At 42.1% G+C, this 14,088-nt stretch overlaps 1 protein-coding gene across 2 annotated transcripts in view; it reads right to left on the bottom strand.

Moving 5' to 3' along the window:
• Positions 1–14,088, bottom strand: part of RSU1 (Ras suppressor protein 1) — a 109,311-nt gene that overhangs the window by 89,895 nt on the left and 5,328 nt on the right. The gene's annotated exons all lie outside the window — the stretch shown is intronic.

Below are 14,088 nucleotides of genomic sequence, written 5' to 3'. Positions count from 1 at the left end.
TGCCCATTCCATGCAATGGGTTTTACGGTGTTCTGTTCCCACGAGGTGTAATTTTACGCGTCGCTTTCAAAATACGGCGTGTTAAAAGACGCCCGCGAAAAAGAAGTGCATGTCACTTCTTGGGACGTTTTTGGAGCCGTTTCTCATTGACTCCATTGAAAAACAGCTCCAATAACGGCCGTAAACCTCCGCGAAAAAAGCGAGTTGCTACAAAAACGTCTGAAAATCAGGAGCTGTTTTCGCCTGAAAACAGCTCCGTAATTTCAGACGTATTTGGTCACTGTGTGTGAACATACCCTTATAGGTGTGTGAAAATCACGCACAGCACACGGAAGACAACCGTGTGCGGTCCGTGTTTCGCACATCAATTACATAGAAATGTAGAAAAAACGATGCAGTTTTTTTTCTTTCGCAAGTCGGTAATTAACAGTACGAGTGAGAGTGAATATGAATGTGAGTTAGTGGGTGTAGGATTGTGGGTGTGTATGAGTAAATATCAGTGCGAAGGGGAGTTCGAGAGGGTTATTCACTTAAAGGGTAAATAAACGTTTAAAAAACTTTAGATGTCATAGTGACATGTCAGAAGTTTTGATTGGTGGGGGTCCGAGCACTGACAGCCCCACCGATCGCTAAAACGAAGCGGCAGAAGCGCTCGAATGAGCTCTGTGCCATTTGAGGCCAATTTCACACATAATGGATTTGCTGCAAAAAAATTCCACCAAATTTTGCAGATTTTAGTGTGGATTTCCCTGCGGAAAAATAAAACGTCAGATTGAAATTTTTTCACATCCCCTGGCAACATTTTCCAGCTCCCCGGCAGGTCTCTGTACACCCAGGCTCCAGCGATGGCACGTCATCACATGTAACACGTCATCATTGGAGGTCAGGTGTCCAGAGACCAGTGGGGAACCAGGAAGCATTGTCATGGGAGTGCCAGGGAACAAGGGTTTTATAGTTTAAACTTTCACTAAAGTGGTTTTTTTTTAACTTACCTGGACTTGTGGATTCAGCTGCAGATCCACAAGTTATCCACAGCAAAATACAAAACGGTGTTTACTTGCGGATTTCTTCTTTCAATAAATCAGTGCATAAATCCATGCAATTTCCGCAGCAGAAGTTGACATGCTGCGAATTTAAAAATCCACACCACAGGGAAAAATCTGCGCGGAAAATGTCCGCAGCACGTGAATGAGGTTTGTTCAAATCTCATCCACTTTGCTGCGTCTGACGTCCGCTGTGGTATACGCTACGTGTGAACGTAGCCTAAATCTATATAGATATAAATCCAAAAATCTATAATAAAATACAAAAACACTTTTGGAAAACTTAACGTAAAAAAATGTGACCGTAAAGTGGTTAATATAATAACATTTCACATGAGCAGACCGTAATTTGCCAAAATGTCCTATTCAACCGCAACTGACTTTTTGGCCTCACTCTCCCGAGTATAAACCTGTGATCAATACACACAAAAGGTTACATCAGATTAGTAACAGATCAATGTTTAGCTATTATCTAGAAATAGGAGGACGCGGGCTGACAGCACGTTGTGAATATCACTCCGCAGATAAAAGGTTCATTTAGCTGGAAGGGTTTAAAGCGATCCAGAATTTACAGAGGGCACGGGTATAATTATTCCTGTACGAGAAAACCGTGCTGGGATTCCGTCCAAATTCCCTCAGTGTCAGGGGGAAACAAAGAGTTAAGCGATATTGCTCACAGCATTAAGAAAAGAATAAGGGGACAAAGGACAAGGTCATCGTTCACACTACAGCTACGGATACCCCATTTTCTTTGTTCTATTCGGAAAACGGAAGGGAGAACAGAATGCGCTAAAGACCCAATAACAGCGTCATCTCTCCGAAAAAAATCACCTCTTTGAGAAGACCACCCCGGCTCTAGACCATTCTTTTGTGACAGATTTTCAATTCTCTTATATTCTATGTACATTGGCCATCTTCTTTGAGAAGACCATCCTTCATTTTGGGTGTTCGCCTCAAATAAGAGGTCACCGTGCATTAATATGGGGGCACTGCCTCATTCTACAGGACAGACGTTAAGGGAAACCAGCTTAGAGGGAAACTCCAGAATACATCTGATCTTCGAAAGAATAACTTTTTGCTAAACATTTTGCTTAACATAAGCCAGAGAAGCGGTCTAAATAATACGACCCTAATGACAAAGTCTACGAAAAGGACATAGAGGGGAAATCTAAAAGGGGACCTCTTCATAGGTCATAAATACATGACAGAATATCACATAGGTGAAGCCGTTTACCTCAAGCCACCATCGATGGTCAGAACAACTAACCTCTTTGGTACCACTCAGACATTGGCCTACATAGACAAGGGGCCCCATTATGATGTCGGGTCTTGTCACCCAGTACCGTCGGAACTGGTGTTTGTTTCTCTTTCACCCCCTTTCTACGACACTGCTTGTTACAATGAAGTTCCTCTGGAGAGGGGAGTCCTGGACCAGTCCCTGACACCCATAAGCAAAAGAGATGGGATCAAACAGGACTGGGCCCCCTCGTCCCACATCCCCCTAGCAGCTGTATGATCTGTCTCTATGGTATGTATGCTCTTGCACTCAGAGATAGCATTTCTAGTCATGGAAATATCTCATTGGTCCCAAAGGGTTTTGGTTTTGAGAATTGGAGGAAGTCTAAGCGTCACCAATATGACCTTCTGACTGGTCTCCATGGCATGTAAGAAGATCACTTTAGGGTAAGGGCCGGTCACCTCTCCTGACATGTCTGTTTAGTAAACAGTTCCACTGTTATTCCTCCTAGAAATGTATGAATAAATTGACAACTGGGTGTTACCAGTTGGGGGTGTACTGACATTGTGCAATTAGTGCTGACTGAGCAAAACTGTAAAAACACGCCCCTTTGACAAGGGTGACGGTAACACACAGTTGTCAGTTTATTCATACATTTCTAGGAAGAATAAGAGAGGAACAATACAATGTAGAGTTCTAAGTAGAGATGCTCCAGAATTGTGATTTTACGGGAAATACAATTATTTACTAAAACAGACATATTAGGAGAGGTCACAGGTCCTCTTTAAATGTCAGAGACATGACTGAGAATATGTTTGGGTGTCTATAAATTGGGACCCATCCAGCCCCCCCCCCCCCCTGTACCCCTTTATCTTTTCCGGCTGAAATTGTTGTATACGCCTTTGATCAGAGCCGTAAAATGAAATGTAACTAGGCCAAAAATCCCCCTCAGAATATACAGACTTTTTCCTGTGTTTTTCTGCAGATGCAATTAAATTTGGATCTGAGGTATTACCCGTCTGACAGGATGAGAGATTATTTCAGTCTCCTTTCTAAATCAATCCTGTAATTCAGAGCAGTGAATTATGGTTAATGTGTTCCGGGGCCTCAGAATTGATACCTTTCACTTCATTTTTCTAAATCACCTGTTAACATCTGCTCGGCATTGAAATTGGCAAAACGCACTTACAAGAGAAGCCGCACCGCGGGTTACTGGGCGCGAATATGTATCTGGTGGTGAATGCTGGATTTAATTCACGGTTTTATGTAGTCTAATCAATGTATAATGAAAAGTTCTGCAACTTTCTAACATCCTGTGTGCTTCCATTCCTCATCAATGTCAAGACCTCTGCTTGGTGTCAGTGAATGGGAACATTCTGAGCCAACACAGATACAAAAGTACAGACTGATTGGACAAGGGTAACTAGTGAGGACATAGAGTAAAGTAGAGACATCTGCAACCAGGTCAGGTTGTGTATGGGCCATGGACTACAGTTGTAATAAAATAATATCGGACCTTCAGGCTTGAGTGATTTTGTTTATTGATTTTTTTTTAATTTCTCCATCGATGCATTCCAAAAACGAGAACTTTTTTAAAAAAAATTGTCAACGTAGCTGTGAGGGCTTGTTTTTTTTGCGGGGCGGGTTGACGGGCACCATTTTGGGGTTCATAAAATGTATTGCTTGAATGAAAAAAAAAAAAAAACATTACTAGGAAGAATGAGGAAAAAAAAACACCCAGTAATTCCACCATGGTTTTGCATTTTCCCACCATACGCAATACAGTCTAAATAAAGTGTTACAATTGCAGCGGTACCATATTTATTTTATTATTATTACTACTATTACTATTTATTTTTAAATATATGTATAAATGTTTTCTTTGGGGGGTAGTTTTTTTATTTAATTAAATTTTACTGATCTTAATAAAAAAATAATTTTGTCCCGCCATGGGACTGGAAGCGGTGATCGTTTGATCGCTTGTATAATGCTTTGGAGTAGAACTTGATAATATTACGATGTCGTAGGTACAAATGAAAGGTCCCCCCCCTTGGAGCAAATAGCATGGGGGACACATGGAATCACGTTGCCCCCCCCCCCCTTCATTATTTATGTCTAATTTTATGGTTTTTACTTCTTAGGTAATTTTCAGGTAGATGGTTTGTTCCGGCACCTTTTAAAGGGTGCTTTTAGTACTTCTCTTTTTTTGGAAGTTTCCACTGGTACCTCGCGAGTATGAAGATTTTGACAATAGCATCCCGATGGTTTTTTACAGCTGTTCGGCAGGAAAGTCGTGAAGATGAAAGTCGGAGCTCCGGTCCGGTCAGCTGCCAGTCTAAGAGGATCCTGAAGCAGCTCCCCTCCCCCCTCCCTTAAAGCGTAGCTAAACTTTCGCAAAAAAAAAATATTTAAGCTGCTATTATGTCCCTCTATGTGAATACATGACTCCTAGCAATTTTTTTCACTTCAAAGTACCTTTTTTCTTGTGAAACCGTCCACATCTATTTTCTCACACTTCCCGATTCTGGCCTGTTGCTAGGGGCGTGTCTAGGGGCGTGTCTTGCTGTGTGTGATGTTACGATCTGTCTGTATTTCATGGGCAGTGAACTCTGAGGTGATCATTACAATACGGTGAGCGTGCATGGAGCTATAATACTGTGAGCGTGCACTGAGCTATAATACTGTGAGCGTGCACTGAGCTATAATACTGTGAGCGTGCACTGAGCTATAATACTGTGAGCGTGCACTGAGCTATAATACTGTGAGCGTGCACTGAGCTATAATACTGTGAGCGTGCACTGAGCTATAATACTGTGAGCGTGCACTGAGCTATAATACGGTGAGCGTGCACTGAGCTATAATACGGTGAGCGTGCACTGAGCTATAATACGGTGAGCGTGCACCGAGCTATAATACGGTGAGCGTGCACCGAGCTATAATACGGTGAGCGTGCACTGAGCTATAATACGGTGAGCGTGCACTGAGCTATAATACGGTGAGCGTGCACTGAGTTATAATACGGTGAGCGTGCACTGAGATATAATACGGTGAGTGTGCACTGAGCTATAATACGGTGAGCGTGCACGGAGCTATAATACTGTGAGCGTGCACGGAGCTATAATACTGTGAGTGAGCACTGAGCTATAATACTGTGAGCGAGCACTGAGCTATAATACTGTGAGCGAGCACTGAGCTATAATACTGTGAGCGAGCACTGAACTATGCACAGCACAACACATTATATACAGAGATGTAAATATCTCTGCACACTCCAGGAGAAAGCAATCAGTTTTTCTTTTCACTTTCCCTGGCAAGTGCAGGGAAGATAAGACAGGACGGCAGGGTGATGGGTGATTGGGGGGAGGGGGGACGGATGGAGCAGTCCTAGTCTTATGTGATGCTGATTAGCAGCTCAGATTAGTGTCCTGACAGTCTTTGCCGGAGAGGAGGGGGGAGAATCATGCAGGCACAGAGACTAGTGCGCACAGTCTCTTCCATGCGCTCTGCTGCTAGAGATCTGTGTAGTGTATAGAGGCAGAGAGACCTTCCAGACGTCAGGATGGGGCCACCACCCAACCGTACTCACAGACAGCAGAATTCGTACACTGATACATTCAAATGGTGTACGGATTTCTGCTAGCAACAGGAGTACAAGAAATAAAATGTGGTAGAAAAGCGTCAGAGTGGCCATTTAAAACACATATAAACACAAAAAGGAGCCGAAATTCATTAATAAAGTATATTACAAAACATATTTATATTACACATGCTGCTAGAAAATAAAAAGTTCATCGACCGTTTAGTTACGCTTTAAGGACTGGGTGGCCAAGGGATTTATTCAATGCCCTTTCATTGTGTGTTGATCAACAAGGGTCCTCGAGGTGAGACCCCCACTGATTAAAAGTTGGTCTGCTAAAGTCCTGGAGTACACTTGATAAAAGAGGACAACTCATGGACTTAAATTCTTTTTAATTTAGTGTTGCTGGGCCGATCCTATAAAGAGGACCTGTCAGCTCTCCTGACTTGTCAGTTTTAGTAAATACTCATATTCCCCATAAAATAAAAATTCTGGGGCATCTTTTCTTGTGTCGTTCCTCTGTTATTCTTCCTACAAATTTATGGATAAATTGACATCTGGGTGTTATCAGTTATGGGGGGTGTCCCTAGACAGTCTGACTGTCCAATCAGTGCCCACAGTCTCAGACTGCAGGGACCAGTCCGTATCACGAGGGGAATGGTAACACCCAGTTGTCAATTTATTCAAACATTTCCAGGAGGAATAACAGGAACGGCACAATGCAGAGTTTTAATAAAACATGTTCCAGAATTGTGATTTTACGGGAAATACAATTATTTACTAAAACAGACATGTCAGGAGAGGTGACAGGTCCTCTTTAAATACCGGGATTTGGGGAGAGATTAAATTAGGCATAAAGGCAAATTTAATATAGCAGAGAATAAAATATCTGCTAGAATTTTCTCAGTATTAAGCCGAGATATCCTAGCAAGAAGAAATCAACTTGACAGAAGCTGCAGATATAGAGCAATTAAAAGTAAAATGTTGAAACTCAGTCGGGTGATACATGACACCCATGTACAACTGGAGAGAAATCACACACACACACATATATATATATATATATATATATATATATATATATATATAGATATAAAACCGGAGAATGTTTTTTTCAGTCTAAATTCAAGTTCAGATGCAATTTATATTTTCTGACCTTATAGATTAACAAATTTCCCAGGAGCTTCAGAATGTGGCTAAGAACCTGTGATATTGGAATCATGTAAATGGTGACAGAAATGAGGCCGCAATTAAAAATAACATCACCACCAACAGTAAATAATTTAGAGAAAAGTTTTCTTCATCTTCAAGCGTTGCGACCCGAGATTTATAATAAAATATTACAAGTTTAAAAGAGTTTACAAAAATAAATCACAGAGAAATTTCCCAAAAAGTTTCTTGTGGTAATAATTCCTTAGCGATTCCTTTTTTCTTTAAGGGTATGTGCACACGTAGTGACCAAAAACGTCTGAAAATCCAGAGCTGTTTTCAAGGGAAAACAGACCCTGCTTTTCAGACGTTTTTTTACCAACTCGCATTTTTCGCGGCGTTTTTTACGTCCGTTTTTGGAGCTGTTTTCATTGGAGTCTATGAGAAAACAGCTCCAAAAACGTCCAAAGAAGTGTCCTGCACTTCTTTTGACGAGGCTGTATTTTTACGCGTCGTCGTTTGACAGCTGTCAAACGACGACGCGTAAATAACAGGTCGTCTGCACAGTACGTCGGCAAACACATTCAAATGAATGGGCAGATGTTTGCCTACGCATTGTAGCCATATTTTCAGACGTAAAACGAGGCATAATACGCCTCGTTTACGTCTGAAAATAGGTCGTGTGAACCCAGCCTAAATGTTATAATTTGCATAATGAAAAGTTATATTTAAAATGTTCCATTATTCTTTCCCTATCAACTCCTCACTGTTTTCAAGATCTCTGCTTGTTGTCATTCAATAGGAACCTGTCCTGGTCATGTGATAATAACACAGGTGCATGGCTCACAGAACAGATTTTTATTTGAATGACAGCAAGCAAAGATCTTGAAAACAAAGAGGAGTTAATACAGAAATTATATATCTTTTCACTATAAAAAGAAGAACTTCTTTTTCTATGTGGAGTAGGCAGCACCTGAATATGTTAACATTACTGCTTACCCACAAGTGCCTTTCTGATCGCCAGTCTGAAGAGGTCATTTTTTTACGCGGCTGTAACAGTCACGTGACGAAACGTCATTACAAGATGGCGCCTGGACACAAAGCAGCCGGAATAGCAGGGACGCGTTGCTATGGCATCGCCAAGAGAGGTAAGTATATGCCTTTAATTAATTTTTCCAGTGATCATTTTGTGAAAATATTTGGCAGGATTTCCCTACGTCGTATATGCTGCAGACTTTTCCACAGCATATATGCCCTGTGTGAACACACCCGTAAAGAGGTTGTCCCACCATATACATTAATCACAAATCCACAAGTTAGGTGATCGATGGGACCCATACAGATTGCTAGAGCGGGATTCCCGAGTCTCCCGTTCCTCCAAACCTGCACGACCGCGGTGAGGACGAGTATAAATAGAGTGGCAGTCGTATGTGTGCCGCCGTTCCATTCAAACCCAATGAGACGGACGGATACAGCGGAGTGCAGCAATATACGTATGTCCACCCCAGCAGCATTTCGCGGTCCGAATTTTTCAGTTTTTTTTATTTATTGGTATTTGGGCAGTTTACAGTGAAGACTGGCAGGCAATTTTTTATTTTTTTTGCCAGAAATTTTATTTAAAAAAAACAAAACAATACAACAACCTTGGACTAGCAAAGGTTAAATAGACAGGGAGGGCTGCAATAGAAAATCAATGTAAGCAGCTCCGTCCAGAGAGATAGTAGAGACTGAGCTCCTCTGTGACATTTTTCATAGGTAAACCCCTTCCCTTTATACGCTACCCCACACATACTATGGGACTTATTTATCAAAACTGCCTTAACAGTAGAACTGGCCTTGTTGCCTATAGCAACCAATCAGAGCTCATCTTTCATTTTTCCAGAGGAGTTGAACAAATGAAAGCTCAGCACTGATTGGTTGCTATGGGCAATAAGGACAGTATTACTGTTAAGGCAGTTTTGATAAATGATGCCCATATAATGGGTCAAACTTACAGAGTGACCTCCATTAATAAGTCTCCTACTAATTTTAGTAAACAAGTAATATTTAAAGGGATCTTGCCACAATGTCCTAATAATGGTAGTGCACCTTCACAATAAAAGCCACAAGGCTACTAACACAATAAAAAGCCACAGCGCCCCCATAAAAGTGACACTCACAGAGCCTCCATAACAGTCAGTAACCCGTAATATAATGGCTGATACATTGCCCCATCACATAAAATTTTTAGTCACAATGGTCCCATAACAGTGACAGCCAAAGTGCCTCCATTAATAAAAGTGTTAAAATGGCTGCAATACTGCCCCATCAGTGTCCCCATAAAAATGATAGTCACAGTGGCTCCATAACTGTAACATCCACTGTGACCACATTATTGTGTGGGCCTTAGCGTTCCTCTAACAATTAGTGCCAGTGTCCTCATAACTGTAACAGTGGGTGCTACTGTTACGAGGGCACTGTGGCAGAGATCGTTATAGAAGCAGAATGCCGCTGTTGGACAGCTACAGATTGCTTGCTTTACGGGGAGATGTTCCCTTTTATCTGGCATCTTCCAGACATTTTGGGACAGTAGAGAAACATGGCATAGACACGTGATTTAAGGCTAGGCTGACACTAGTGTTTTTCATTTGTATGGATTTCTTTATCCAGTTTCCAGCAGCCTGCTACAATCCGCAAAAAGTAAAAAATAAAAAAGGTAATAACTTTTTTACCATTCAAAAAAATCAGAAAGGGAGGGAGAAAGGTACAAAAACTGCTCGTTATTCACTTATTTTTAGTTCTACCCCCGATGTGTCACATATAGAAACGAGTGACTAAAATGAACATAAAATTATCGGAGTATCATGATCTCGTAACCTCCGAGAAAACAATAACGGCATAAATGACATTTCTTTATAACAATGTTTTTTTTTTAGTTTATTTTCTACTTTACCTCTTGACTCCTCTTTCTCATGTCACTTGGCCGGTGTTTGGTGGGTTGTCAGTCAGGCACTTGTAAGGTTTTGTTAATTAATATTAAGACTCTTGCTTTCCAACTTTAGCACAACAGTGCCCCCTAGTGAAACCAGAACAACAGTACAAACACCAGACACTTGCACTCTGAGGCTGCTGGGGGCCACTTTGCAATAATTAAAGGATTTTTCCCATCCTGTAAAGGGTTGGCATATCGCTAGGATATGTCATCACTTTATGATCAGTGGGGGTTCGACCTCTGGGGTCCACAACGATAATGAGAATGAAGGGGCTGGAGTCTCCTTATAAGTTTTCCCTGCACAGTCAAGCTACCGGTCACCCAGCTGTGCAGGAAACTACAGTACGGCCCAATTAACTTGAATTGGGCGGTGCTGCAGCTCCCTGCATAGTGGCTAGCAGGGGCCTGCGCCGGGCCGGTATGTGTTGGAATACCTTTATTTTTGCTGTAAAGAACATCATAGTAGACTACACTATTCCATGCAGAGGCGCACAGGAAGTAAATAAATAAATGAAAAATACCGTGCTGTATACATTTTTTTTTTACTACGGGGTCCTATGGGCGACATATATCCCACTCTATGACAATACATTGGCATTTGTCACAGCCTTCTGTCGGACATAAACGTTGAGAAATCCTCCTGAGCCAGAAGGCAATAAAGTGCGAGCAGAGCCATAAAGGGGGGGGGGGGGTTCCCACTCGGGAGCCGCTCTGCGAATTCTGGCGGGCCTGCGCCTCTTTGTTAGCGTGCTTACCGCTACATCCTGAAACACAATCATTTTTGCATTGCCGTGAAGGACATCTCTCTTGCTACTTTTAGTATAGCTTCCGTATCCAGGAGGCCACAAATGACGTCTCTTGTGGGACTTCCAAAGCTGGTCCTGGCCTTAGGGGCCCTGTGCACACGTCTCAATTACGACCCGCTCGGCCTGATCTGAGCCTATTAGTGAGGAGAAGATCTGCTTCAACGCATCAGGAAGCGTGTCAATGGCGACACATTCAGGGACCCCTCGCAGTCTAATGTTCCTACTCCTGCTGCGATTATCTTGATGCTTGAATCGTAGGTGATCATTGTTCAAGTGACTCTGGTATGAGGGCAAAATGTCCGCCATGACTGCCCTAGATTACACGATGAACGACTGATATTCCTCAAGAGTCACCATCCTGTGGCCTATCTGCTTCATGCCGGACTTCATGTCCGGCAGCTCCATCATGACCGGGGAGACGGCCTGCTGAAGGGCTTTTTTAAAGAATGCTCTGGAGAGCAATGGCGTACAGGGGCTTTTCTCGTCAAAGTCGTCTGCGATTCATCCGGCGGCCACACTGCTCCAGACGATAACGACTTTCCTTCAATTAATTGGGTGAAGAATGGCGTGCAGTTTTTAGCACAAGTGAAACGAAGGAAATACAGTTAATATATAAATTGAGACTGCCGAGTGCTAATGGACAGAATTTCACACGACATGGCAATCAGCGGAATTACCGTACAGTCTGATGAGTGACAATATATTTTCCTAATTGGCGACTCCATGGACACAATGAATTAGGGACGACGCGCGAAGAAAAAAGTTTTTTTATGCCCTACGTGTCTCTGGTCCAGTCAGACAGGAGATTTCCCAGAATTCCCGTGCATCAGTACATTGCGCATATTTTCTTACCGTCAACTGGATGTATTTATGCCAAATCCGGACAAACAGCGACAAACATGCGTTAGCTTAAATGCCACAAATCTAGAGGAAAGATGCTAATTTGACCTTAGAAAAACAGTCCACTTGCCTCTGCCAGGCGGGATCAAGTCACGGAGAGCGTCATCCGCACAGACAGTTCATTAATGCATTTTATTGGATTAGGTCAAAAATGTCTGAATCTCTGTTAATGTGAACCTGGACATCGAGGAACAAGCGCAATGGCAGGTTATGTAATGTCTTCCGACAGGTAGCGAGCAAATGCTGGGGAAAGGAGCGACTGGAAAACAATAAGAAGGTCTATGACAGGGGAGACGTGGCCTGAAAGAACCAGGAGAACTTTTTTCTTTTTATACTTTAACCCTTGTAGGATCAGGTAAAGTTTTGATTATATATTTTATTTTATTATATTTTTGAGCCTATGTAGTTGTTGATGGCTTTTTATAAAATTATATGCTTATATTGTAACTAAACTTTAAAAAAAACTATTGACGTGTCATAGTGACATGTCAGAAGTTTTGATCGGTGGGGGTCTGGGCACAGAGACCCCCACCGATCGCTAAAACAAAGTGGCAGAAGCGCTCGAGTGAGCGCTGTGCCGCTTCGTTTCTGATCGGCTTTGAGTCTATGAGCCCATACACCGCTCGCTTGGCTTTCCGCTCAGAAACAAAGCAGCACAGCGCTCACCCAAATTGCTTCTGCCTCTTAGTTTTAGCGTTTGGTGGGGGTCTCAGTGCTCGGACCGCCACTGTTCAAAGCTTCTGACATGTCACTATACCATATCAAATGATTTCTAAAAGTTTATTTGCCCTTGAATAAATGGTAGATGTAAGAGGTGCTGCTAGAGAGGAAGTTAATCTATCCAGATGCACAAATAAATTCTAGAAGTTTCATAAATAAATCTTTTCATATGTGAAATAACTTTTTTAAAGGGGTTCTTCAGGACTACAATATTGACGGCCTGCCCTTAGGATACAGACAGATTTATGAACTATAATATTTTATTTATTTTTTAAAGTCCCAAATAGTCCCCCCCCTTCCCCCGGCAGGCAGGCAAGCCTAAATTTGAAGCCACCAATGTAAAACAAATCACCACCTTCCCTGATTTAAAAATGCAGCAATTTTAACAAATGTCATGCAACATTACAAAAACTTATCGCAAAACACACTCGAAAAAAACGGACCCCCAAAAAAATAATTAGACCTGAAAAATGGGTACATTTACATTTTTTCCAATAAAACATGGAAATTTTAAATTTTTACAAGGCATAAAAGGAGAAAAAACACCCCAACATTTGTAAAGCAATTTCTCCCGATTACGGCAGTACCTCACATGTGGTCATAAACTGCTGATTGGACCAACGGCAGGGCTTAGAAGGGAAGGAGCGCCATTTGGCTTTTTGAGCTCAAGTTTTGCTGGAATGGTTTTCGGTGTCATGTCGCAATTGCAAAGCCCCTGTGGGACCAAAACAGTGGAAAACCCCAAAAAGTTACCCCATTTTGGAAACTACACCCCTCAAGGAATTTATCGAGAGTTTTAGTGAGCATTTTGACCCCATAGTTTTTTTTTGCAGAATTGATTGGCATTAGGCTGTAAAAAGGAATATCAACATTTTTTCTACTAAAAAGTTACATTTTTTCATTTTCACAAGGGATAAAGGAGAAAAAACACCCCAGCAATTGTAAAGCAATTTCTCCTGAGCATGGCACCACCCCACATGTGGTCATAAACTGCTGTTTGGACACACGGCAGGGCTCAGAATAGCAGGAGCGCTGGATTGGTTTTTGGACGCCATGTCGCATTTGCAAAACCCTAAAGGTACCAGAGTACAGTGGAAGCCCCCAAGAAGTGACCCCATTTTAGAAACTACACCCCTCAAGGCATTTATCATTTGCCTGGACATATGACAGGGCTCAGAAGTGAAGAGCACCATGCGTATTTGAGGATTATAATTTGGTGATTTTCACAGCATTGGGCTACAATTGCAGGGCCCTGAAGCCAAGTAGTAAAACAAACCCCCAAGTAGTTACCCCTAAGGCATTTTAAGGGGTGTAGTGAGCATTTTGCCCCCACAGGTGTATTTTCATTAGTAATTAATGCCATTTTAGTGCACAATATGTTGTGCACAGTTTTTGCCACCAAAGACACACACCTCATAAACTGCTAAGCTGGCTCCCCCGGGTATGGCGAAGCCATATACGTGGACGTAAACTGCGGTTTGGGTACGTGGTAGGGTTCAGAAGGAAGGGAGCGCCATTTGGCTTTTGGAGCGCAGATTTAGCTTGGCAGTTGTTGTGTTTGGAGTTTTGCTGGTATTTCAGTTTATAATGTGGGGACATATGTAATCTGTGCGGAGAACATCAGGCCATAATAAGAGGGTATAATAATGCGTTAAATAAATAATAATCCACAGATATGTGGCCGG

This window comes from Rhinoderma darwinii, chromosome 5, assembly GCF_050947455.1.
Source record: "Rhinoderma darwinii isolate aRhiDar2 chromosome 5, aRhiDar2.hap1, whole genome shotgun sequence".
Classification (NCBI taxonomy): domain Eukaryota; kingdom Metazoa; phylum Chordata; class Amphibia; order Anura; family Rhinodermatidae; genus Rhinoderma; species Rhinoderma darwinii.
The sequence above is the reverse complement of the archived record's forward strand: the minus strand, read 5'-3'. Positions and strand labels throughout refer to the sequence as shown.